Here is a 27,054-nt window from a genome sequence, read left to right as displayed (position 1 = left end):
ATCTCAACCCCATAGAAAATCTTTGGAGGGAGTTGAAAGTCCGTGTTGCCCAGCAACAGCCCCAAAACATTACATTTACATTTACATTTAAGTAATTTAGCAGACGCTCTTATCCAGAGCGACTTACAAATTGGTGCATTCACCTTATGACATCCAGTGGAACAGTAGTGCATCTAAATATTTTAAGGGGGGGGGTGGTGAGAGGGATTACTTTATCCTATCCTAGGTATTCCTTAAAGAGGTGGGGTTTCAGGTGTCTCCGGAAGGTGGTGATTGACTCCGCTGTCCTGGCGTCGTGAGGGAGTTTGTTCCACCATTGGGGGGCCAGAGCAGCGAACAGTTTTGACTGGGCTGAGCGGGAACTGTACTTCCTCAGTGGTAGGGAGGCGAGCAGGCCAGAGGTGGATGAACGCAGTGCCCTTGTTTGGGTGTAGGGCCTGATCAGAGCCTGGAGGTACTGAGGTGCCGTTCCCTCACAGCTCCGTAGGCAAGCACCATGGTCTTGTAGCGGATGCGAGCTTCAACTGGAAGCCAGTGGAGAGAGCGGAGGAGCGGGGTGACGTGAGAGATCTTGGGAAGGTTGAACATCAGACGGGCTGCGGCGTTCTGGATGAGTTGTAGGGGTTTAATGGCACAGGCAGGGAGCCCAGCCAACAGCGAGTTGCAGTAATCCAGACGGGAGATGACAAGTGCCTGGATTAGGACCTGCGCCGCTTCCTGTGTGAGGCAGGGTCGTACTCTGCGGATGTTGTAGAGCATGAACCTACAGGAACGGGCCACCGCCTTGATGTTATTTGAGAACGACAGGGTGTTGTCCAGGATCACGCCAAGGTTCTTAGCGCTCTGGGAGGAGGACACAATGGAGTTGTCAACCGTGATGGCGAGATCATGGAACGGGCAGTCCTTCCCCGGGAGGAAGAGCAGCTCAGTCTTGCCGAGGTTCAGCTTGAGGTGATGATCCGTCATCCACACTGATATGTCTGCCAGACATGCAGAGATGCGATTCGCCACCTGGTCGTCAGAAGGGGGAAAGGAGAAAATGAATTGTGTGTCGTCTGCATAGCAATGATAGGAGAGACCATGTGAGGTTATGACAGAGCCAAGTGACTTGGTGTATAGCGAGAATAGGAGAGGGCCTAGAACAGAGCCCTGGGGGACACCAGTGGTGAGAGCACGTGGTGAGGAGACGGATTCTCGCCACGCCACCTGGTAGGAGCGACCTGTCAGGTAGGACGCAATCCAAGCGTGGGCCGCGCCGGAGATGCCCAACTCGGAGAGGGTGGAGAGGAGGATCTGATGGTTCACAGTATCGAAGGCAGCCGATAGGTCTAGAAGGATGAGAGCAGAGGAGAGAGAGTTAGCTTTAGCAGTGCGGAGCGCCTCCGTGATACAGAGAAGAGCAGTCTCAGTTGAATGACTAGTCTTGAAACCTGACTGATTTGGATCAAGAAGGTCATTCTGAGAGAGATAGCGGGAGAGCTGGCCAAGGACGGCACGTTCAAGAGTTTGAGAGAAAAGAAAGAAGGGATACTGGTCTGTAGTTGTTGACATCGGAGGGATCGAGTGTAGGTTTTTCAGAAGGGGTGCAACTCTCGCTCTCTTGAAGACGGGAGGGACGTAGCCAGCGGTCAGGGATGAGTTGATGAGCGAGGTGAGGTAAGGGAGAAGGTCACCGGAGATGGTCTGGAGAAGAGAGGAGGGGATAGGGTCAAGCGGGCAGGTTGTTGGGCGGCCGGCCGTCACAAGACGCGAGATGTCATCTGGAGAGAGAGGGGAGAAAGAGGTCAGAGCACAGGGTAGGGCAGTGTGAGCAGAACCAGCGGTGTCGTTTGACTTAGCAAACGAGGATCGGATGTCGTCGACCTTTTCAAAATGGTTGACGAAGTCATCTGCAGAGAGGGAGGAGGGGGAGGAGGATTCAAGAGGGTGGAGAAGGTGGCAAAGAGCTTCCTAGGGTTAGAGGCAGATGCTTGGAATTTAGAGTGGTAGAAAGTGGCTTCAGCAGCAGCGACAGAAGAGGAAAATGTAGAGAGGAGGGAGTGAAAGGATGCCAGGTCCGCAGGGAGGCGAGTTTTCCTCCATTTCCGCTCGGCTGCCCGGAGCCCTGTTCTGTGAGCTCGCAATGAGTCGTCGAGCCACGGAGCGGGAGGGGAGGACCGAGCCGGCCTGGAGGATAGGGGACATAGAGAGTCAAAGGATGCAGAAAGGGAGGAGAGGAGGGTTGAGGAGGCAGAATCAGGAGATAGGTTGGAGAAGGTTTGAGCAGAGGGAAGAGATGATAGGATGGAAGAGGAGAGAGTAGCGGGGGAGAGAGAGCGAAGGTTGGGACGGCGCGATACCATCCGAGTAGGGGCAGTGTGGGAAGTGTTGGATGAGAGCGAGAGGGAAAAGGATACAAGGTAGTGGTCGGATTCTTGGAGCATCACTGCTCTAGAGGAGCTCTGCATGGAGGAATGGGCCAAAATACCAGCAACAGTGTGTGAATACCTTGTGAAGACTTACAGAAAACGTTTGACCTCTGTCATTGCCAACAAAGGGCACATAACAAAGTATTGAGAAACTTTTTTTTGATCAAATACTTTTTTTCCACCATAATTTGCAAATAAAATTCATTAAAAATCCTACAATGTGATTCTGGATTTTTTTTCTTCTCATTTTGTCTGTCATAGTTGAAGTGTACCTATGATGAAAATTACAGGCCTCTCATCTTTTTAAGTGGGAGAACTTGCACAATTGGTGGCTGACTATATACTTTTTTGCCCGAATGTATGTCTCACATGCACCACTAATCATAGAATGGAATGTGGCTGTTGGTTTTTATCACTAAGACACCATCTCAAGCCATCGCTAGTAAAACCATGTCCTCGGCACCCAGACTAGCTGCAGGAAGCTAGAGTGGACACTAAAACTCAGCATTGGCAGGACAGAAATTCCTTACCTGACTCTGTCGTAACCGGCCGCGACCGGGAGGTCCGTGGGGCGACACACAATTGGCCTAGCGTCGTCCGGGTTAGGGAGTGCTTGGCCGGTAGGGAATCCTTGTCTCATCGCGCACCAGCGACTCCTGTGGCGCGATAACCAAGGTAGCCAGGTGCACGGTATTTCCTCTGATACATTGGTGCAGCTGGCTTCCAGGTTGGATGGCGCTGTGTTAAGAAGCAGTGCGGCTTGGTTGGGTTGTGTATCGGAGGACGCATGACTTTCAACCTTAGTCTCTCCCGAGCCCGTACGGAAGTTGTAGCGATGAGACAAGATAGTAACTACTAATTAATTGGATACCACGAAATTGGGGAGAAAAAGGGGTAAAAAAAACAAACAAAAAAAAACCTTACCTTTTGTTAAGTAGATAATTGTTACATATCCAACAAATAAGGTGAATACATAATCTTACCCCATCTTAACCATATACATTATTCATGGTTGGACGCGTTTCCTGTCGGATGCCATGGTTATATTCTTATTTTGAAGATGTAATCCAGAGACAGGGGTTCTCAATCACTTTCGATCTACTCAAATTCCACTGATTTCAAAACTCAGTCCTCCATTAAGTGGAGGGTAAAACTTACGTAGTTTTAATACACGATACATAAAAATATTTTAAAAAGACAGGATTACCTTGACATACTGACCACCTCAAATAGACAGAAGCGTGCTATATGGCAGACCAATCCCAACTCATCTCTCGGTATGTCCAGCCCAGTCATTTTTTCAACCAATCATGGCTAGCGAGAAGGTTGATGTATTTTTCTGTATTTTTTCTCCTCAACTAGGCTCGTAATTTAACAATTGTATTTACAGATGGTATACAAGTTTGCACATGTAAGTTCAAGAACGCATTTCTGCCAAAGAACGCATTTTGAAAAAAATGTTACACGTTCAAACGGCTCTTCTGTTAAGTAGTGACCCGCGACATTTGCCTAGTTTCCTGAAACAGGTCACAAATGGAATATAAGGTTTTCAACACCACTGTTTGCCACATATAAATAAGCAGATACTGTACAACATTTAACTACAGCACTATATACTGTGCATTCATAAATTATTCAGACCCATTGACTTCTCATTGTTACGTTACAGCCTTATTCTAAAGTGGATTAAATAGTTCCCCCCTCACCAATCTACACACAATAACCCATAATGACAACGTAAAAACAAGTTTAGAAATTTTAGCAAATTTTTACAGAATTCTGAAATATCACATTTACATAAGTATTCAGACCTTTAGTCAGTACTTTGTTAAAGGACCTTTGGCAGTGATTACAGCATTGATTCTTCTTGTGTAGTGTATTTGGGGAGTTTCTCCCATTCTTCTCTGCAGATCCGCAACCTCTGTCAGGTTGGATGGTGAGCGTCGCTGCACAGCTATTTTCAGGTCTTTTCAGATATGTTAGATCGGGTTCAAGTTTGGGCTCTGGCTGGGCCACTCAAGGACAATCAGAGACTTCAAAAGCCAAATACAGCAGTAAAATGCTTACTTACAAGCCCTTAACCAACAAGGCAGTTAATTAAGAAAAATAGATAAAAATAAAAGTAACAATTAAAGAGCAGCAGTAAAATAACAATTGTGACGTTATATACGGGGGGTACCGGTGCAGAGTCAATGTGCGGGGGCACCAGTTAGTCAAGGTAATATGTACATGTAGGTAGAGTAATTAAAGTGAGTATACATAGATAATAACAGCGTAGCAGCAGCATAAAATAGGGGGGGCAATGCAAATAGTCTGGGTAGCCATTTGATTAGATGTTCAGGAGTCTTATGGCTTGGGGGTGGAAGCTGTTTAGAAGCCTCTTGGACCTAGACTTTGTGCTCCGGTACCACTTTCCATGTGGTAGCAGAGAGAATCTGTGTTTAGGGTGGCTGGAGTCTGACCATTTTTAGGGCCTTCCTCTCACACCGCCTGGTATAGAGGTCCTGGATGGCAGGAAGCTTGGCCACAGTGATGTACTGGGCCGTACGCACTACCCTCTGTAGTGCCTTGCGGTCGGAGGACGAGCAGTTGCCATACCAGGCAGTGATGCAACACGTCAGGATGCTCTCGATGGTGAAGCTGTAGAACATTGAGGATCTGAGGACCCATGGCAAATATTTTCACCCTGCTAAAGGGGAATAGATTGTCATGCTCTGTAGGAATTGTCTTGGTCGTTCAAAACTGATTCCATTTAAGAATTATGGAGGCCACTATTTCCGTGGGGACCTTCAATGCTGCAGAAATTTCCCCATGCATATTGGAGTGGGTCTAGGGTTTCTGGGATAAAGGTGTTGAAATGAGCAATGACCAGCCTTTCAAAGCACTTCATGGCTACAGACGTGAGTGCTACGGGTCGGTAGTCATTTAGGCAGATTAACTTCGTGTTCTTGGGCACAGGGACTATGGTGGTCTACTTGAAACATGTTGGTATTACAGACTCAGACTGGGAGAGGGTCGCAAATGTCAGTGAAAACACTTGCCAGTTGGTCAGTGTATGCTTGGAGTACACGTCCTTGTAATCTGTCTGGCCCTACGGCCTTGTGAATGTTTACCTGTTTAAAGGTCTTACATCGGCTGTGGAGAGTGATCAGGGACTGGGAGACTAGTCAGGATTGAGGGAAAGATGAATGGAGCAAAGAGATCAGAGATCTTTAACCTTTGCCCCAGTCGGAGGTCCTGAGCAGGTTTTAATTAAAGATCTGTACTGTACTTATTTTTCCAGGCACTGAGGGATTACTTCGAAGGGTTCATTTCATTTGATCTCCTATCTGAGGCATACATTGATACTGTAAATTATTTATTTTGGGCCAACGCTCCCATGTGTGCAGTATATATAGGGGGGGGGGGGAGTGTCCTTGAATGTAATGTGTTGAAAAAGAGCCATGGTGATATTAATCGAAATTGTCCTTCAGAGGACAGGAACGCTGATAGAAAATATGCATGCAAATTAAGCCTCGTGCTGTAACCCTTTTCATACTGTATCCATACAAACCTTCACCTGGTAGTGGGTTTACTCCTGTATATGGGCCACTGAGCACTGACTAGCCAATGCGGTGGGCAAACTGAGCAGTCAGACCATGTTAAATTCTCCGGCACCATTGAATTGTTTAATCAATGCATTTTTCAATATTATGTGTCAAGCTTCCGGTCACAGTGAACTTGGCACTGTAAAATGCTGACATTTGCATTGATTTAAGTATACTTCATTGTATGCCCATTTACTTTTAGTGCATGTCCCCTCACCTTAGCTATCCAGTCATTGCACAGTTCTTTACAAAACAATTTTTTTTTTTAAATTATAAAGTGTTACGGGGAAAAAAATGGTGCAATTTTATGCTTAACTAGAGAGAACTAACAAAATCATATTTATCCCGCCTTTAATAAGAGAACAGCGGTAAACTGTCATTGTTTAAGGTGTAGACAACTGCATGGTGGTGTAGCCTAGTGCCTAAAAAGATAGTAGACAAACATAACAAACCGAAATTAAACCCTCTATGTGCAGCGGGTAAGCACTTGTACTTCCCCAGTTAGTGGTAAAGCTACAGCTGTAAAAATATTTTAAAAATGTCACTCTCGATCAGGGGGAGGACAGAGAAGTGGGGAAAAAGCCTTCAACTTGCTGTCGCAGACTCTGCTAGGAGGGTAGATGTGGAACACGGAAAAATTGAAAGACCGTAAAGTGCAAAAGAAATGTAATGAACCAAGTAGAGGTGTTTGTGCCCATCTGCGTACATACTTGCGTGCATATGAAGTGATCAATCATGACTCGAGCACAACAAGCTGTAGCCATAGGACTGTCAGTAGCGCTCCACACTATGGTCCTCTTTCTTTTTCTGTGCTGTGATGTATTGTGTTGTGTGCTTCCCCTGCTCTCTTTCATGAGCCTTATCACCCTCCAGGTACTGTATGTGATTAGCAATGGGCTGCAGCTGCCACCATTGAGTCATCAGCTCTGTTCGTAGTTGCTGAATAAGGAGGGGGAGAATGGTGGATGCTGTCCATGTTGCTACAGCCCTCTGCTGAGCCACACAGGCATATTGGAATGATGAGCGCAAAGTCCCCTGAATTGAAGGAATAGAGGGACTGAGGCCATGAAATGCAACATTAACTTTGAAATTACCAGCAATGTCTGTCTAGTCTGTAGAGCCAAATTACCATTTGTGGCTGGCTGAGCTCTGGGGCTAGAGTGAGCATGGAGAGACTATTCATTGAATATCCAGTCCTCACGCTTAATGGCTCAGCCAGCATGCTATAAGCGTACCCAGTCTGTGTGTTCAAATCTAAATAAAGAACAGATTAAGAACCCTAAAGGTGTGGAGAAACAAAAACAGTAGTAGAATTGATAAAACTGTAATAACAAAGAGATTATCTGTTTAAAGTTTACTTGCCCATTTTGTGGGCGACACGATCAGGTTCCAATTCAATTTAAGGGTTTGGATATTTATTGGCTGGCAACTTCTGGACCCAAACTGCTCTGGCCACAAAGGACTCAATAAATATATGCAATTAAAACATAGAATGGATCATTTGAATATACACATTTATGAATTGGAAGGCATGTTGTGTCTCACTTCTTTGACTGACACACAATGATAATTACGCCAATGAATGGTTGGCCTGTACCATCCATTCCGTTCTAAAGCAGAAACAAATAGTCATGATTTATAGGACTATTCAAAAGCCTATGCAAACAAAAACACTTTGCCCATGTAGACAAATTAGATAAATAACCATTTGCACAGGCAAGCAATGTTTTAGCCCTATGAGTATAATGACCTCTAATGTTGGCAAGGTGTAGAGTTTATAGGCACACACAGAAATGTACACAACTTTAATTTCTCATGTTCCTCACTGGCCAAACGTTTGTGTCTCTTTTACACACATGTTGAAAAGGCTCTTAACTTTATCCTTAGATATTTTTTTGCTAAATGTTTACTTGGCTATTTTACCCATGACTTCCTTTAAAGCTAGAATCCTTAATTGAAACAAAGCGGCCATCCCACCTCTGTTTTGGTAAGAAGCTGAGGGATGGGCCTGGAGATGCAAGACCTGACCACCCATGGTATACCCATTTGACTCTTGAAGAATATAACTTAGAAATGCCTATGAGCTTAGTCTAACGATCAGAACCCAAAATTAGATTTAACCAGTGTTCGTTTACATTTACATTGTTTACAAACATTGGAGTTAAACAAGCTTGTATTTTGGGTTCTGATCGTTAGACTAAGCTCATAGGCATTTGTAAGTTATATTCTTCAAGAGTAAAAATGGGTATACCATTCATTTACAAGTCCAAAAATGGATGTAGTAACTAAGTATTCCAGCTTTAATATGGGATTTGTATGAGTTATAGTAAACATGTGTAGCATATAACTACATCATCCCTTCTCACTCTTGTCCCTGTAGGAATGTTTTAAACCCTCACTGTTCCTCAAATGAAGATGTCATTTTCAAAATGCTATATCCACCAGTTTGTCAGTTTGTTTTTTCAGAAATGATTGCTTATGGGTACCTTCATGTGCGTGCAAAAATATTCCTGTTCTCATATGTAATATATTTGTGTGCAAAATGCTATTTATCCATTGTTTAATATTTGACTGATGTGGTTGTCTCACCTAGCCATCTTAAGATGAATGTACTTACTTTACTGTAAGTTGCTTTTGATAAGAGCATCTGCTAAATGACTAAGATGTCAAATGTAAATGTATTGCATACAGATATCATATTACTGTATTGTATTGGATCACTCTTGTCCCTGTAGGAATGTTTTAAACCCTCACTGTATTGAATTATTAAAACTAACTCATTTGTACAGTTTATTTAAAAAAAAGGTAGTTATTTGTTCCATTTGAGTGTGTAAAACTTCTGAGTGAGGCAGATGTTTTTTTTGCAAAATACTATGATTATTTCAAACAGTCAGGTGATAGATTTTAAACAAATACATGCCGGTCATTGACCAACCCCATGCCATGATTAGATCGTGGAAAAAACACAATCTTTCAAAATTTCTTTAAACAAAAGCTAATTTACTAACATTTCTTAAAATGGATATACACTCAATATTTGGTAGGTGTTCCTAATGTTTGGTATACGTAGTCAGTGTATAGTGTTTTGGAATTAAAAACTCGCGTTTAAATATGTTTTCAGTTACTAGCCTTCTCTGGAGCATTTTCTCTCTTGTTAGCTGTGTAGCGTGTCTCAAGGGGTGACAAGCTGTGACATTTAATAGCTGGCAAAAACCCACATATTACAAATAAACAGCCAACATAGCATCCTGCATAGGGTAGAAAACAACAGTCCCTTTCATATGCATGGTTTTCCCAACAAAGCCATGCATTTCAACTCTCATTGTGACAAATGTGCACTGTACAGATTAGCATAACTTATAAATACTGTATGTTTTCCCTTCTTAATAATGAAGGGGCTCAAATATAAGGGAGCTGTGGGTTTGTATGGACAAAGATGTAGAAACCCATCAACAAACCATTTTCGCAGTGCTCCCTCCATCGCTTTTGTTAAGGTTGAGAAATCCCTTCTTTGTATCCAATAATGCAGGCAAATTGTTTAGACACATTTTATGAGGTGACACAGGCTGTGATTTCTTTAATGTAGAAACAGTGCTGTTTTGTGACTGTCATGTGCAGATCTCAACTCATACAGGCAAGATTCAAAATTGATAATTTTTCTTGGCGCACCGATCACTTTAGCGGGATCATTTGTGTCAACATCCACTTAATTGCAGAGTGCCAAATTCAAATTAAATTACTAAAAATATTTCATTTTCATGAAATCACAAGTACAATATAGAAAAACACAGCTTAGCTTGTTGTTAATCCACCTGGCGTGTCAGATTTAAAAAAAGCTTTGTCGAAAGCAAACCAAGCGTTTATGTAAGGACATCTCTCTCAGCAGACAAAACATTACAAACAGCTAGCAGCAAAGTAGATTTTTCTGATTTGTGACCAGCAATAAAATGAATCGCTTACTTTTGATGATCTTCGGATGTTTGCACTCACGAGACTCCCAGTTACACAATAAATGTTCATTTTGTTCCATAAATATTATTTTTATATCCAAATATCTCCATTTGGTTGGCGCGTTATGTTCAGAAATCCACAGGCTCGAGCGGTCACGACGGGGCAGACAAATTCCAAATAGTATCCGTAAAGTTCGTAGAAACATGTAAAATAGTTTTTATAATCAATCCTCAGGTTGTTTTTACAATAAATAATCGATCATATTTCAACCGGACCGTAGCTTTTTCAATAGGAGAGAGAGAGAAAATGTCTGCTCCAAGCTGCTCGCTCGTGCATGCAAAACTCTGCTGGCACCCAGTCATCCACTGACGCGATGTGATCTTTCTCGCCCATTCTTCAGAATAAAAAGCTGAAACTATGTCTAAAGACTGTTCAGACCATGTGGAAGCCATAGGAAAAGGAATCTGGTTGATATCCCTTTACATGGAGGGAAGGCATGCAATGGAACAGGGACCTTTCTCTTTGGAATTTCCTCAGGTTTTCGACCCGCAATATCAGTTCTGTTAAACTCAGACAATATTTTGACAGTTGTGTAAACTTCAGAGTTTTCTATCCTAATCTGACAATCCAAACATCAAAATACTGCCCACCACACTCAAGAGGTTAAATATTGCCAGTGGAACTGCCTGTGGTAAAACACAACTGTTAGGCAATTGTCTTGCATGCAGCATTTGACAGATTTCTAGATATACAATAAGTCACATTTCAAAAGACCCAGCAAGCGTTCAGACGTGACAGCTAAAGCTGATCCTGTTCACACAATCCTATTCACTTTAGGCTTGACTGAAAACCATCACATGTACTTTTAGGTTTGTGCTTTTTCATAGCAGCACAGTTACAGGTACTAGTGAGATCTATCCAGCTGCACCATTGTAACCACTACCCATCATTTTCTGTGTGAAAAATGTGCAGTGAAAAGGCCTGTATGGGAAGCAACAATAGTTTGGAACAAATGGGAGTGTCCATTTGTAATAATTATTTTAAAAATTAAAAACGATGTCTATATCCGGAAGCAATCAATCCCAGTTTAGAGGCAGTGGACATTAATGCAATTAGCCAGCCTAACAGTTGTTACACTTGGGTTCAGCATGTGTGATGGTTTTATTCACATTAATGACAAGGCATTTGTGCGGATGTGGCTCTGTGAAATGTCTTTGGTGGGAGTTGAGCGATGGGGTTCTAGTTAATTACATCAGATCGAGGCTGAAGTGAATACATAAATCAGATGGACAGATGGGCATGGCATGCCTGGATTAATCATTACCTTGTGCAGGTTAGTGTGTATGACGCAGTACTTTAAACATAACATTTACTGAAGGGTTTACTGCCATTGTTTTGGCAGCAGATAAGATCTTGGGACGCACTTTGAAAACAAAAATGTTGGTTGAAATACTGTGGTGATAGCCTAAGACGTCCATTGACAGCAGACAGGATTTGGAAGTTTCAATTTGCCTGGAATGTTAAGAATTGGCATGAAGGAAGCCAATGTGAAGGATTCATTTTAGATGGGGCTTCAATTTACAAATCCATATCCTCATCAACATTTATTCCAGGGTGTTAGTTGTAGGGTACTGTGATGTGGCTGGCTCTAGAAAACCAAGGATTTTGATTAGTTTCACTCTGTGAATTTGCTGCTTGAACATTTACAGGTAGACACACACACACACACACACACACACACACACTCCTACTTCCGGCGCCGACTGAGATGGCCGCCTCGCTTCGCATTCCTAGGAAACTATGCAGTTTTTTGTTTTTTTACGTGTTATTTCTTACATTAGTACCCCAGGTCATCTTAGGTTTCATTACATACAGTCGAGAAGAACTACTGAATATAAGATCAGCGTCAACTCACCATCAGTATGGCCAAGAATATGTTTTCCGCGACGCGGATCCTGTGTTCTGCCTTACAAACAGGACAACGGAATGGATCGCATGCAGCGACCCAAGGAAACGACTCCGAAAAAGAGGGAAACGAGGCGGTGTTCTGGTCAGACTCCAAAAAAGGGCACATCGCGCACCACTCCCCAGCATTCTTCTTGCCAATGTCCAGTCTCTTGACAACAAGGTTGACGAAATCCAATCAAGGGTAGCATTCCAGAGGGACATCAGAGACTGCAACGTTCTCTGCTTCACGGAAACATGGCTTACTGGGAAGACGCTATCCGATGCGGTGCAGCCAACGGGTTTCTCCACGCATCGCGCCGACAGAAACAAACATCTTTCTGGTAAGAAGAGTGGCGGGGGCGTATGCCTCATGACTAACGAGACATGGTGTGATGAAGGAAACATACAGGAACTCAAATCCTTCTGTTCACCTGATTTAGAATTCCTCACAATCAAATGTAGACCGCATTATCTTCCAAGAGAATTCTCTTCGATTATAATCACAGCCGTATATATATCCCCCCCCAAGCAGACACATCGATGGCTCTGAACGAACTTTATTTAACTCTTTGCAAACTGGAAACCATTTATCCGGAGGCTGCATTCATTGTAGCTGGGGATTTTAACAAAGCTAATCTGAAAACAAGACTCCCTAAATTTTATCAGCATATCGATTGCACAACCAGGGGTGGTAAAACCTTGGATCATTGTTACTCTAACTTCCGCGACGCATATAAGGCCCTGCCCCGCCCCCCTTTCGGAAAAGCTGACCACGACTCCATTTTGCTGATCCCTGCCTACAGGCAGAAACTAAAACAAGAGGCTCCCACGCTGAGGTCTGTCCAACGCTGGTCAGACCAAGCTGACTCCACACTCCAAGACTGCTTCCATCACGTGGACTGGGACATGTTTCGTATTGCGTCAGATGAAAATATTGACGAATACGCTGATTCGGTGTGCGAGTTCATTAGAACGTGCGTCGAAGATGTCGTTCCCATAGCAACGATAAAAACATTCCCAAACCAGAAACCGTGGATTGATGGCAGCATTCGCGTGAAACTGAAAGCGCGAACCACTGCTTTTAATCAGGGCAAGGTGTCTGGTAACATGTCCGAATATAAACAATGCAGCTATTCCCTCCGCAAGGCTATTAAACAAGCTAAGCGTCAGTACAGAGACAAAGTGGAATCTCAATTCAATGGCTCAGACACAAGAGGCATGTGGCAGGGTCTACAGTCAATCACGGACTACAAGAAGAAACCCAGCCCAGTCACGGACCAGGATGTCTTGCTCCCAGGCAGACTAAATAACTTTTTTGCCCGCTTTGAGGACAATACAGTGCCACTGACACGGCCTGCAACGAAAACATGCGGTCTCTCCTTCACTGCAGCCGAGGTGAGTAAGACATTTAAACGTGTTAACCCTCGCAAGGCTGCAGGCTCAGACGGCATCCCCAGCCGCGCCCTCAGAGCATGCGCAGACCAGCTGGCCGGTGTTTACGGACATATTCAATCAATCCCTATACCAGTCTGCTGTTCCACATGCTTCAAGAGGGCCACCATTGTTCCTGTTCCCAAGAAAGCTAAGGTAACTGAGCTAAACGACTACCGCCCGTAGCACTCACTTCCGTCATCATGAAGTGCTTTGAGAGACTAGTCAAGGACCATATCACCTCCACCCTACCTGACACCCTAGACCCACTCCAATTTGCTTACCGCCCAAATAGGTCCACAGACGATGCAATCTCAACCACACTGCACACTGCCCTAACCCACCTGGACAAGAGGAATACCTATGTGAGAATGCTGTTCATCGACTACAGCTCGGCATTCAACACCATAGTACCCTCCAAGCTCGTCATCAAGCTCGAGACCCTGGGTCTCGACCCCGCCCTGTGCAACTGGGTACTGGACTTCCTGACGGGCCGCCCCCAGGTGGTGAGGGTAGGCAACAACATCTCCTCCCCGCTGATCCTCAACACGGGGGCCCCACAAGGGTGCGTTCTGAGCCCTCTCCTGTACTCCCTGTTCACCCACGACTGCGTGGCCACGCACGCCTCCAACTCAATCATCAAGTTTGCGGACGACACACCAGTGTCAACGACGAGACGGCCTACAGGGAGGAGGTGAGGGCCCTCGGAGTGTGGTGTCAGGAAAATAACCTCACACTCAACGTCAACAAAACTAAGGAGATGATTGTGGACTTCAGGAAACAGCAGAGGGAACACCCCCCTATCCACATCGATGGAACAGTAGTGGAGAGGGTAGCAAGTTTTAAGTTCCTCGGCATACACATCACAGACAAACTGAATTGGTCCACTCACACTGACAGCGTCGTGAAGAAGGCGCAGCAGCGCCTCTTCAACCTAAGGAGGCTGAAGAAATTCGGCTTGTCACCAAAAGCACTCACAAACTTCTACAGATGCACAATCGAGAGCATCCTGGCGGGCTGTATCACCGCCTGGTACGGCAACTGCTTCGCCCTCAACTGTAAGGCTCTCCAGAGGGTAGTGAGGTCTGCACAACGCATCACCGGAGGCAAACTACCTGCCCTCCAGGACACCTACACCACCCGATGTTACAGGAAGGCCATAAAGATCATCAAGGACATCAACCACCCGAACCACTGCCTGTTCACCCCGCTATCATCCAGAAGGCGTGGTCAGTACAGGTGCATCAAAGCTGGGACCGAGAGACTGAAAAACAGCTTCTATCTCAAGGCCATCAGACTGTTAAACAGCCACCACTAACATTGAGTGGCTGCTGCCAACACACTGTCATTGACACTGACCCAACTCCAGCCACTTTAATAATGGGAATGATGTAAATATATTACTAGCCACTTTAAACAATGCTACCTTATATAATGTTACTTACCCTACATTATTCATCTCATATGCATACGTATATACTGTACTCTACATCATCGACTGCATCCTTATGTAATACATGTATCACTAGCCACTTTGTTTACTTTGTCTACATTCTCATCTCATATGTATATACTGTACTCGATACCATCTACTGTATGCTGCTCTGTACCATCACTCATTCATATATCCTTATGTACATATTCCTTATCCCCTTACACTGGGTATAAGACAGTAGTTTTGGAATTGTTAGTTAGATTACTTGTTGGTTATCACTGCATTGTCGGAACTAGAAGCACAAGCATTTCGCTACACTCGCATTAACATCTGCTAACCATGTGTATGTGACAATTAAAATTTGATTTGATTTGACACACACACACACACACACACAGCGTTTGAACTATACTCATTACTTATCCGCATTGCTATTACTCGTAAGCTAGCAGGCATCTTGTGTCTGATTATGTCCCAGTCCTGGTAATTAACACAGAGCGGCATGCTGGTCGGAGCATGCTGGTTTTTAGGGATTCAAGGGCTAATAGAATAAATAATTCAATTCGCATGTGACTGAGGCAGACTGCCGTCCAGCTGCGAGATGGATGGAATGAAAGAAACAAGTGTATGTCTGTATTAGATATTTTCTTAGGTTTGACATGGCGGAAACAAGCTATTTTCGCCCCATGTAGGGTACTGATGACTGAAACAAGGTTTTTAAGTTAAATTCAATCTACCACCTACCTAGGGGAGTGTTCCAGTGGAATTCGAGGGAATTTGGCATAATGACATGGTCTGGTTCTCACTCTTATTTAAAGCTTTCCATTAGCCAGCTGATTATGTAGGGTGAAGAGTCATTCAGAAGTATAACACCAGGCATGCCCCAGGATAATACTGTTAGACTCAAGTTAAAATGTTGCTAAATGGAGATCTTGGAGATCTTCGCAACAAGAGTGTTCAGATATTTCTATTGTAACTGCCATTCTACGAGTTGGATAGTTGTAGGCTATATTCTCTCTCACACAACGTTGTTGGGAAATCATTATGTTTCTTTTAAAAATACATTTGAATCTATTTCAATTTACAGATTTGGAATCAAGATGATTTGTCAGGAAATTGAAAAATCTATCACGTGACATACTTTTCCAACACCTTTGCAATTATGAGCTTTTAATAGTGCCAGGAGAGAAATGGATGGTCTTAGCCAAATTGGTACAGATGTATAATCTTAATTTGATCACCCTGTTGCAGGGGAAAGTTCCAGTAATGCATGAACTTTCAAACGTATAGTGTATTGGAGGTTCAAAAAGGATCCTGAAGTTTGGAATTTCCACTTTCACATTTCAGACTGGATTTTTCCTTATGAACATTTTTTATCAACCCCTACAAAAACGTGAAGCAGCATTATTTTCATGTTGTAGCAAACTGGCTCAAATTAAGTTCCTACTGGGCGGCAGCGTAGCCTAGTGGTTAGAGCGTTGGACTAGTAACCGGAAGGTTGCGAGTTCAAACCCCCGAGCTGACAAGGTACAAATCTGTCGTTCTGCCCCTGAACAGGCAGTTAACCCACTGTTCCCAGGCCGTCATTGAAAATAAGAATGTGTTCTTAACTGACTTGCCTGGTTAAATAAAGGTTAAAAAAAAAAAAAAAAAAAAAAAAAGGTAGCCTAGTGGTTAGAACGTTGGACTAGTAACCAAAAGGTTGCAAGATCGAATCCCTGAGCTGACAAGTTAAAAATCTGTTGTTCTGCCCCTGAACAAGGCAGTTAACCCACTTGTTCCTAGGTTGTCAGTAAAAATAAGAATTTGTTCTTAACTGACTTGCCTAGTTAAATAAAGGTAAAATGAGATCCTACATCTGTATGCTAAATCCTCTGATCTGGCAATTAGCTACCCCACAGCCTGGCAAGCATACTGTACCTGTGTCAAAGGATGGTCTGTAAAGCCCAACATAAGGGTCACCAGATTTCAGTTTAGACACATGGGTCCTTGAATGCAACAGATGCTAACACAATTAGCCACCGCTCGCAGTCGTGCCACTTTGGCGGTGCAACGCCAACAGTTTTATGAAGACCATACTCTAAAGCGGACAGCTGTGGAGACAGTCAGCAAATGGCGTTAGCTCTTTAATGCGTGGAAAGAGCCCTTCAGCCAAACCACATTTCTGATCCCCCTTAGACTTAGACAATATGGGTGGAGTAGAGGGGCCTTCCAGAAGAGGGACAGCTGCAGCCAGAGTTGTAATTAATGGAGCGAAGAAGTAGCTGGATTGAGGATAAAATACCATTGACACTGTTCGAGAGGGAGCTCCTCTAAATCACAATGCACAATTGAGGTCTCGAGAGAGCTGCCAGTGTAATGGTGCATACAGAAATCTAGGCCAATCTGTTTGGTTTTGTTAACCTAACCTTTTATGGGCTATGCTTTCCAACAGTTCCCTGACCTTTAGAAATCTAAATATTGATAAAGCCTAATTCAAAATTAAATAGCAAGTTGGTGTGTTGAGTAATGCTCCAAAACTTTGGCTACTCCTAAGTATTTTTTAAACCTCCCGCTTTGGGCTGGATTTATCAATGTGTAGTTCATACATGCATAATCTATCAGCAGAATTACAGTTTTACCTCAATTAGCCACAAAATCCCTAGTTTGAAATGAATGTTTTCCTGAAAGTGGTCCTGCGCCATTTTCCCTCCATTTCCCCCACATGGGCCAGCCCCCTAGAAAATCGAGTTCAACCAATGAGCTACAGCCCCTCGCCATATGAATGCACATTATGCACCCACAGCAGACCAAGCGAGAGCAATGACGCGGTGCACGTACAGTATCTGCACATATGTGACCTAGTACACGATTTTACGGGACTCCTTTTGGCTCGTGACCACTACTTTCAAAACTACTTGCTAAAAAGTACACAAAGTACTGGAGAATCTCTTATCAGTGGTTCTCAAATCTCACAAGTGTCCTAACATCGACCTCTCATTTTATTTTATTTACTTTTCAATTACTTTTCCACACTATATTCCCAAAGGTTCTCTTGTCAGTGCACAGAGAGACAGGGTGTTGGCAGACAGGGCTCAAAGACAAGTCATCTCAGTCAAATTGACACGAGTTAACCTCCAAAACAACTAATAATGAATAATATATATTTTTTAAAGTCCCTCTGGGAGCTGTTGCCCTTTGACCCAGGGCATAATGACTTGACTAATTGGTTCTCTTTATTCATATACCTAGCTAGCGCTATAGAGAGAGGTAGACTAAGATTTAATGGAACACATTGCTTCATAAACCTTTTATGTCATTCTCTTACCCACACAGATGGACGCTTTCAATGATCCTTTTGTGTGGCAGTTTTTTTCTAACATTTTCTATTACATTTATATCAAAGGACTGGCCTGCCTTTGTTGCAAGTCAATTGTAGGCCTTGGTTTAATTGAAACATGTCTCAGACACACTTACTATGATCGTTTGGCAAAGTGAATTACATTGGGCTCGGTCTTGTCATGGCCGGGCTTATGAAGCAATGTGTTCCATTAAATCTTAGTCTACCTCTCTATAGCGCTAGCTAGGTATAATGGTGGCAGTGTATAGATTAGAGGAGAGGAACACCAGCAGGGAAAGGACAAGGCACAACTAGGACTCCCTTTGGCATGAGTCCATTTGGCTCTTCACTCTGTGCCAGTGGTGTACTCAAGTCATTTTTGGGGTATCTGTACTCTACTATTAATATGACTAATTTTACTTCACTACATTCCTGAAGAAAATATTTGACCTTTTACTCCATACGTTTTCCTTGACACCCAAAAGTACTTGTTACATTTTGAATGCTTAGCAGGACAGGAAAAGGGTCCAATTCACACACTTATCAAGAGAACATCCCTGGGCATCCCTACTGCCTCTGATCTGGTGGACTCACTTAACACACATGCTTCGTTTGAATGTTGGAGTGTGCCCCTGGCAATCCGTAAATAAATAAAAAAAAACAAGAAAATGGTGCCTTCTGGTTTGCTTAATAAGGAATTTGAAATGGCTTATACTTTTGATACTTAAGTATATTTTTTCAATTACATTGACTTTAGATACTTTACTCAAGTATGCTAAATGGGTACTTTTCCACTGCTTGGTGCTGTACTTTCGAATTAGACTGCTCGTAGAGATCGTTTTAGTATAGATAATTTCCACTGGGATGAAAAATCAGATAGTGTATCCAGTTGTGATTTTAGCAGTATTTTTAAAGTTGCTTTGTGAAGCAATAGTATTTACATTTCTTGATAGATTTCCCTCAATTCGCCTTCTGATTTGTCAAAAAAAATAGAATTGTCTGGAAATTCTCTAAAAGTGTTAGGCCTTCTTTATTTGAGATAGACACTCGTGACAAAGTAATCACCTCTATTCAGCTCTGATGCTTTTACAGTTAATGAGAATCCATCCTGACAGTTATGCTAATTGACAATATGGTGTCAGTCATCACAGGAAGTAAGGAGGTTTTGACAAATATCCTACTTGTCAAGTTGTACCAGTTTCTCCTCACAGCTAAACGAATGAAGCATGGAATAATCTGATAGATATGCACGGAGTCACTATTTAATCGTCTGTCAACAGGGAAAGCTAACAATCAAATCATGTACATACACCCTTTCCAAAAGTGATTGAGAAGACTCAACCAGGGGAGCAAAGTGCTTTAAGAAATACATAAGGCCTTATTCATTGACCAGTGAGAGGATCCCTGGCTGCGATAAGATTTGTGAATGTGCTTTGAAATGCACAGGGGTGGTAAAGAGATGTACAAATATGAAATAGTTTAATTCAGGAATGTAGACCTCAGTACTGCACTCACAATTCATTTTGCCACTACAAATTACTAACACTAAGAGGGCCCATACAAGTCACACAGCAAAAGGATGAGCAGGTTGAAGTGTTAAAATCAGTAAATCTTCATTGAACATCTCATGTAAGAACGTGTAGTTGTGCATCCCACATCTGTTTTACATTTACATTACATTTAAGTCATTTAGCAGACGCTCTTATCCAGAGCGACTTACAAATTGGTGCGTTCACCTTAAGACATCCAGTGGAACAGCCACTTTACAATAGTGCATCTAAATCTTTTAAGGGGGGGGGGTGAGAAGGATTACTTTATCCTATCCTAGGTATTCCTGAAAGAGGTGGGGTTTCAGGTGTCTCCGGAAGGTGGTGATTGACTCCGCTGTCCTGGCGTCGTGAGGGAGTTTGTTCCACCATTGGGGGGCCAGAGCAGCGAACAGTTTTGACTGGGCTGAGCGGGAACTGTACTTCCTCAGTGGTAGGGAGGCGAGCAGGCCAGAGGTGGATGAACGCAGTGCCCTTGTTTGGGTGTAGGGCCTGATCAGAGCCTGGAGGTACTGAGGTGCCGTTCCCCTCACAGCTCCGTAGGCAAGCACCATGGTCTTGTAGCGGATGCGAGCTTCAACTGGAAGCCAGTGGAGAGAGCGTAGGAGCGGGGTGACGTGAGAGAACTTGGGAAGGTTGAACACCAGATGGGCTGCGGCGTTCTGGATGAGTTGTAGGGGTTTAATGGCACAGGCAGGGAGCCCAGCCAACAGCGAGTTGCAGTAATCCAGACGGGAGATGACAAGTGCCTGGATTAGGACCTGCGCCGCTTCCTGTGTGAGGCAGGGTCGTACTCTGCGGATGTTGTAGAGCATGAACCTACAAGAACGGGCCACCGCCTTGATGTTAGTTGAGAACGACAGGGTGTTGTCCAGGATCACGCCAAGGTTCTTAGCGCTCTGGGAGGAGGACACAATGGAGTTGTCAACCGTGATGGCGAGATCATGGAACGGGCAGTCCTTCCCCGGGAGGAAGAGCAGCTCCGTCTTGCCGAGGTTCAGCTTGAGGTGGTGATCCGTCATCCACACTGATATGTCTGCCAGACATGCAGAGATGCGATTCGCCACCTGGTCATCAGAAGGGGGAAAGGAGAAGATTAATTGTGTGTCGTCTGCATAGCAATGATAGGAGAGACCATGTGAGGTTATGACAGAGCCAAGTGACTTGGTGTATAGCGAGAATAGGAGAGGGCCTAGAACAGAGCCCTGGGGGACGCCAGTGGTGAGAGCGCGTGGTGAGGAGACAGATTCTCGCCACGCCACCTGGTAGGAGCGACCTGTCAGGTAGGACGCAATCCAAGCGTGGGCCGCGCCGGAGATGCCCAACTCGGAGAGGGTGGAGAGGAGGATCTGATGGTTCACAGTATCGAAGGCAGCCGATAGGTCTAGAAGGATGAGAGCAGAGGAGAGAGAGTTAGCTTTAGCAGTGCGGAGGGCCTCCGTGATACAGAGAAGAGCAGTCTCAGTTGAATGACTAGTCTTGAAACCTGACTGATTTGGATCAAGAAGGTCATTCTGAGAGAGATAGCGGGAGAGCTGGCCAAGGACGGCACGTTCGAGAGTTTTGGAGAGAAAAGAAAGAAGGGATACTGGTCTGTAGTTGTTGACATCGGAGGGATCGAGTGTAGGTTTTTTCAGAAGGGGTGCAACTCTCGCTCTCTTGAAGACAGAAGGGACGTAGCCAGCGGTCAGGGATGAGTTGATGAGCGAGGTGAGGTAAGGGAGAAGGTCTCCGGAAATGGTCTGGAGAAGAGAGGAGGGAATAGGGTCAAGCGGGCAGGTTGTTGGGCGGCCGGCCGTCACAAGACGCGAGATTTCATCTGGAGAGAGAGGGGAGAAAGAGGTCAGAGCACAGGGTAGGGCAGTGTGAGCAGAACCAGCGGTGTCGTTTGACTTAGCAAACGAGGATCGGATGTCGTTGACCTTCTTTTCAAAATGGTTGACGAAGTCATCTGCAGAGAGGGAGGAGGGGGGGGAGGGGGAGGAGGAGGTGGCAAAGAGCTTCCTAGGGTTAGAGGCAGATGCTTGGAATTTAGAGTGGTAGAAAGTGGCTTTAGCAGCAGAGACAGAAGAGGAAAATGTAGAGAGGAGGGAGTGAAAGGATGCCAGGTCCGCAGGGAGGCGAGTTTTCCTCCATTTCCGCTCGGCTGCCCGGAGCCCTGTTCTGTGAGCTCGCAATGATTCGTCGAGCCACGGAGCAGGAGGGGAGGACCGAGCCGGCCTGGAGGATAGGGGACATAGAGAATCAAGGGATGCAGAAAGGGAGGAGAGGAGGGTTGAGGAGGCAGAATCAGGAGATAGGTTGGAGAAGGTTTGAGCAGAGGGAAGAGATGATAGGATGGAAGAGGAGAGAGTAGCGGGGAGAGAGAGCGAAGATTGGGACGGCGCGATACCATCCGAGTAGGGGCAGTGTGGGAAGTGTTGGATGAGAGCAAGAGGGAAAAGGATACAAGGTAGTGGTCGGAGACTTGGAGGGAGTTGCAGTGAGGTTAGTGGAAGAACAGCATCTAGTAAAGATGAGGTCGAGCGTATTGCCTGCCTTGTGAGTAGAGGGGGAAGGTGAGAGGGTGAGGTCAAAAGAGGAGAGGAGTGGAAAGAAGGAGGCAGAGAGGAATGAGTCAAAGGTAGACGTGGGGAGGTTAAAGTCGCCCAGAACTGTGAGAGGTGAGCCGTCCTCAGGAAAGGAGCTTATCAAGGCATCAAGCTCATTGATGAACTCTCCGAGGGAACCTGGAGGGCGATAAATGATAAGGATGTTAAGCTTGAAAGGGCTGGTAACTGTGACAGCATGGAATTCAAAGGAGGCGATAGACAGATGGGTAAGGGGAGAAAGAGAGAATGACCACTTGGGAGAGATGAGGATCCCGGTGCCACCACCCCGCTGACCAGAAGCTCTCGGGGTGTGCGAGAACACGTGGGCGGACGAAGAGAGAGCAGTAGGAGTAGCAGTGTTATCTGTGGTGATCCATGTTTCCGTCAGTGCCAAGAAGTCGAGGGACTGGAGGGAGGCATAGGCTGAGATGAACTCTGCCTTGTTGGCCGCAGATCAGCAGTTCCAGAGAGGAGAGAACAGGGATAGACAGACACATAGTTGACAGGCTACAGAAGAGGCTACGCTAATGCAAAGGAGATTGGAATGACAAGTGGACTACACGTCTCGAATGTTCAGAAAGTTAAGCTTACGTAGCAGGAATCTTATTGACTAAAATAATTCAAATGATACAGTACTGCTGAAGTAGGCTAGCTGGCAGTGGCTGCGTTGTTGTTGTTCTATCTCTCTATAGTGCTGTTTCTTGTATTATGGTCTCTTGTTTCTTTAGAGGTTTCACTTTGTTGTCCTTTTCTTTTCCTTCTGTCCTTATTTTGTCTTCCTTTCTTCTGTTAACTAGATATTTTTTGTTGTTATTATTTGTAAGCTAGCTAGCTTCTTCCAGGAGAGTCCCTAGCAACAAGTAAACAATTCAGCTAGCTAAGATAACTGTACAATTTTATGAAAAATAGTTACTTCTTCAAAAGCCTGTCTTTTTGGTTTGTTCCTTGTTTTGTCTTCTATTGAGTCTGGCAGTTCTCTTGATTTTTTCGATGTACTTCACTCTAAAAAACCATTTAAATCTCAATATATACAGGAGCTCATTTTTCAGCAGCTGCTCAATTTAGAACTCCGGAACACATTTTCCCATGCGATTTTATGAGGTTACAGTAGCTGCCACAGTTCAAACCACCAATGGGTATTAAAATGAAATATCCATGTATATTGTTTAATTAAACCAGTAATAAAAAAGGAATAGTTGCTAATTCTAGAATTAATATGCTTATAAATCCCTGAGGAGATAAGTAATTGGCGAACAGGGGCAAGACAAAGGTTTTAAAACCATTGCCATGAACAACATTGTTGTTGAAAAAATAAGAACTTAAAAGGATGTGCAAAACCACTCCATTGTTTCTCTTGTAATTGACACAGCAACTAATAATCATGCAGTAACTACTGTGGAAGAATCCCATGGAGATGATATGGGTAGATTTATTCTGTTTCGGTCTTTTGTCGACGGGGTGCATTTGTCCAGATGTCGCTGCCAATGAGCTGGACATGAACTGACTCCACGCCCCTCTCTCACCCGAACAGATATTAAAATGGTCAAAGCAGTGACAAAAGCCAGTGTCCAGGCACCATCTGGTCCATGATGGATCCAAGTAAAGATCTCCATGCCACATGACAATTTCATAGAAGAACCTCTAAGGCAGTGGTTCCCAAACCTTTTATAGTCCCTTACAGTACTCCTTTAAACATTCAACCTCCAGCTGCATACCCCTCTAGCACCAGGGTCCGCACACTCTCAAATGTTTTTTGCCATCATTGTAAGCCTGCCACACACATTTAAACATAAGAATGAGTTTGCCACTTCCCATGAGCCGAGTTGTGACAAAGAGCTCCTATATGACCAGGGCACAAACAAATAATTTTAGTCTTTATTTAACCATCTGACATATAAAACCTTATTTGTTAATCGAAAATTGTGAATAATTCATCACAGGTTAATGAGAAAGGTGTGCTTGAAAGCATGCTCATAACTCTGCAATGTTGGGTTGTATTGGAGAGAGTCTGTCTTAAATCATTTCACACAGTCTGTGCTTGTATTTAGTGTTCATGCTAGTGAGGGTCAAGAATCCACTCTCACATAGGTACGTGGTTGCAAAGCGCATCAGTGTCTTAACAGCGCGATTTGCCAATGCAGGATACTCGGAGCGCAGCCCAATCCAGAAATCTGGCAGTGGCTTCTGATTTTAAATAAAAATTTCACAGAACCGCTTGTTGCAATTTCGATGAGGCTCTTGTTCAGATATTGGTAAGTGGACTGGAGGCAGAGCATGAAAGGGATAACAAATCCAGTTTGTGTGATCCGTGTCGGGAAAGTATCTGCGTAATTGCGCACCCAAATCAGGTGCTACGCTATATCACATTTGACATCGTCTGTAAGCTTGAGTTCATTTGATGGAAAGCCCTGTGTTGTCCTTGTTAATGCAGACACAAAATAGCTCCAACATCTTAAGTCATAGCCTCAATTTTGTCCCACACATTGAATATAGTTGGAGAGTCCCTGTGATCCTAGATTCATATCATTCAGGCGAGAAAAAACATCATCCAGATAAGCCAGTCGTGTGAGAAACTTGTCATCGTGCAAGTGATCAGACAAGTGAAAATTATGGTCAGTAAAGGAAACTTTAAGCTTGTCCCAATTTTTTTTTAAGTGTCAACACTTTCCCCCTTGATAACCAGCGCACTTGTGTGTTGTGAAAGCGTTACATGGTCGCTGCCCATATCATTGCATAGTGCAGAAAATACATGAGAGTTCAGGGGCCTTGCTTTAACAAAGTTAACCATTTTCACTGTAGTGTCCAAAACATATTTCAAGCTGTCAGGCATTCCAATGGCAGCAAGAGCCTCTTGGTGGATGCTGCAGTGTACCCAAGTGGCGTCGGGAGAAACTGCTTGCATACGCGTTACCACACCGCTGTGTCCCCCTGTTATGGCTTTTGCACCATCAGTACAGATACCAACACATCTTGACCACCAAAGTCCATTTGATGTCACAAAGCTGTCCAGTACTTTAAAAATATCCTCTGGAGAGGACATCTTCCTTAATTGACCCCCCATAAACGTAACGGACATAGACCAGGAGCTGTGCAAGGCCCACCACGTCTGTTGACTCATCCAGCTGTAACGCATAGAATTCAAAGGCCTTGTATGCGAAGCAGTAATTGTTTCAAAGCATGTTACCGATGAGTCGTGATAGTGTTGTTTGATGAAGTCATTGTCTGTAAAGGTTTTGGCATTTTCCCCCCAGCCTTGTCCCAGCCATACCTGTGGCAGCAAGAAGAATTAAGTCCTCCACAATAGTATTGGGCTTGCCTGTCCTAGCTACTCGGTACCTCACCATATATGACGCTTCTAGCCCCTTCTTATTAAATGGGATCGGTTGCTTTTATAAACTTTATAAACTCCTAGCCCTAGCCCTCCGATCCATCAGGTCCCAGACATGCTCAATGGGATTGAGCTCCAGGCTCGTCGCTGGCCATGGCAGAACACTGACATTCCTGTCTTGCAGGAAATAATGCTCAGAACAATCAGAATGCCTGGTGGCATTGTCATGCTGTAGGGTCATGTCAGGATAAGCCTGTAGGAAGTGTACCACATGAGGGAGGAGGATGTTTCCCTGTAACGCACATTGTTGAGATTGCCTGCAATGACAACAAGCTCAGTTCAATGATGCTGTGACACACCGCCCAGACCATGACGGACCCTCCATCTCCAAATTGATCCCGCTTTAGAGTACAGGCCTCGGTGTAATGCTCATTCCTTTGACGATAAATGCAAATCTGACCATCAGCCCTGGTGAGACAAAATCGCGACTCGTCAGTCAAGACCACTTTCTGCCATAGGCGACATTGTTGCTGGTGTCGTCTAGTGAGGACCTGCCTTACAACAGGCCTACAAGCCCTCAGTCCAGCCTCTCTCAGCCTATTGCGGACAGTCTGAGCACCGATGGAGGGCTTGTGTGTTCCTGGTGTAATTTGTGTAGTTGTTGCCATCCTGTACCTGTTCCGTAGGTGTGATGTTCAGATGTACCGATCCTGTGCAGTTGTTGATACACGTGGTTTGCCACTGCGAGGATGATCAGCTGTCCGTCCAGTCTCCCTGTAGCGCTGTCTTAGGCATCTCACAGTACGGACGTTGCAATTTATTGCCCTGACCACATCTGCAGTCCTCATGCCTCCTTGCAGGATGCCTAAGGCATGTTCACACAGATTAGCAGGGACCCTGGGCATCTTTCTTTTGGTGTTGTTCAGAGTCAGTAGAAAGGCCTCTTTAGTGTCCTAAGTTTTACCTACCGTCTGTAAGCTGTTAGTGTCTTAACCTGTTGAACCTATGGGGGCGCTGTGTCATTATTGGATAAAAAGACGTGCCCGTTTTAAGCGCAATATTTTGTCACGAAAAGATGCTCGACTATGCATGGAATTGACAGCCTTTGAAAGACAACTTTGACGTCTCCAAAACTGCAAAGATATTATCTGTGCGTGCCCCAGAACTAATGCAACAGGCGAAACCAAGATGAAGTTTCATAGAGGAAATGCCCCGGATTCTGAAGGCGCTGTGTTCCAATGTTTCCTTATATGGCTGTGAATGCGCCAGGAATGAGCCTGCGCTTTCTGTCTATTCCCCGAGGTGTCTGCAGCATTGTGACGTGTTTGTAGGCATATCATTGGAAGATTAACCATAAGAGACTACATTTACCTGGTGTCCTGTGTGCGTAATCTGTAGGTCCACGCGCGTTCCATTTATTCAGAATTGAAAGTAAACTGCCACGATGGATTTTATCGTCGATAGATATGTGAAAAACACATTGAGGATTGATTTTAAACATCGTTTGCCA

The 27,054-nt window shown here is 44.4% G+C and overlaps 1 protein-coding gene across 1 annotated transcript in view; it reads left to right on the top strand.

Moving 5' to 3' along the window:
- Nucleotides 1–27,054, top strand: part of LOC115113847 (CUB and sushi domain-containing protein 1-like) — a 494,033-nt gene that overhangs the window by 56,993 nt on the left and 409,986 nt on the right. The window lies entirely within an intron of this gene.

This window comes from Oncorhynchus nerka, linkage group LG28, assembly GCF_034236695.1.
Source record: "Oncorhynchus nerka isolate Pitt River linkage group LG28, Oner_Uvic_2.0, whole genome shotgun sequence".
Lineage (NCBI taxonomy): Eukaryota > Metazoa > Chordata > Actinopteri > Salmoniformes > Salmonidae > Oncorhynchus > Oncorhynchus nerka.
Note: the sequence above shows the minus strand (reverse complement) of the source record. Positions and strands in the feature narration are given on the sequence as shown.